Source organism: Microtus ochrogaster, unplaced genomic scaffold, assembly GCF_000317375.1.
Source record: "Microtus ochrogaster isolate Prairie Vole_2 unplaced genomic scaffold, MicOch1.0 UNK14, whole genome shotgun sequence".
NCBI lineage: Eukaryota > Metazoa > Chordata > Mammalia > Rodentia > Cricetidae > Microtus > Microtus ochrogaster.
This window is the reverse complement of record NW_004949112.1, coordinates 841,998-843,240: the sequence shown is the minus strand read 5'-3', so window position 1 is coordinate 843,240 and position 1,243 is coordinate 841,998. Positions and strand designations below refer to the sequence as shown.

The 1,243-nt window shown below is 42.7% G+C and overlaps 1 pseudogene; it reads right to left on the bottom strand.

Moving 5' to 3' along the window:
• LOC101999385 overlaps positions 1–1,243 on the bottom strand; it is a 4,911-nt pseudogene that overhangs the window by 699 nt on the left and 2,969 nt on the right.

Below are 1,243 nucleotides of genomic sequence, written 5' to 3'. Positions count from 1 at the left end.
AGCGATTAAAAATTTCACACCAAGCCAGGCGGTGGTGGCCCACGCCTTTAATCCCAGCACTCGGGAGGCAGAGGCAGGCGGATCTCTGTGAGTTCAAGGCCAGCCTGGTCTACAAGAGCTAGTGCCAGGACAGGCCCCAAAGCTACAGAGAAACCCTGTCTCAAAAAACTAAAAAAAAATAAAAGAAAATAAAAATAAAATAAAATGCTGATTGGCCAGTAGCCAGGCAGAAAATAGAGGTGGGGCGACCAGAACAGTAGAATTCTGGGAAAAGGAAAGACTCAGTCTGCAGTCATCACCCAGACACAGAGGAAGCAACATGAGATGCGTCACTGATAAAAGGTACCAAGCCACGTGGCTAACATAGACAAGAACAATCGCTAATGTACCGTGTAAGAGTGAGTTAATAAGAAAGCTCCAGCCAATGGGCAACCACTTTATAAATAATGTAGGCTTCTGTGTGTTTCTTTGTGACTGAAAGGCTGGGGGACTGGGGGACAGAAACCTGTCAACAAGGCAGGGCCTTCCCAGCCCTCGACTGCCTGACCTCAGGCCCCTGTAGGTGGAGGCTCTGAGTCCCACGATGTGAGGCAGACAGCTAGCTGTCACTGTCCGACTTTATTGGGAGGAAATGCGTTGACTATGCAGAGGCCCTGTGCGTTCTTACCTGGTCAGTATTTCTCACTTGTTATCAGTTCCTTCCAACCTCTAGCCTTGCTGTTGTACGAAAAATGTTTTATAATGAAAGACCTTCACTGGGGATTGAGCAGCATTTAATAAAGTCTATGTTTTTAAGAAAAAGTTTAAAAAAGAAACACCGGACCATTATATTTTTTAAAGAAAGAGACATGAAAAGATAGGGATTGGAATATTACTGTCTATGCCTATACATGGACCAAAACATGTATATGTGTCCCACCTAACACAGGCAGATAGCAAAAAGCCCTGTGTATGATTTCAATTATGAAGTTAAAAACTAGATAAAAACCAGCACATGCTAGGCTGAGGACACAGCCTAATAGCAGAGCGACTGTGTAGCATGCATGAGGCCCAAGCTTCTACCCCATGCCTCCCCATAAAAAATCAATAAATTCTTACTTAGCAAAATATAACTTTAAAAGCGGTAAAATGAAATCAAAGCATTTTTTAAACACAGGAGTGGTTTTAAAAGTTTGACACCTCCCACAAAGAAAGCATCAGATCTAGATGTTTCTATAGATAATTTTAACCCTTCAAAAAAGAA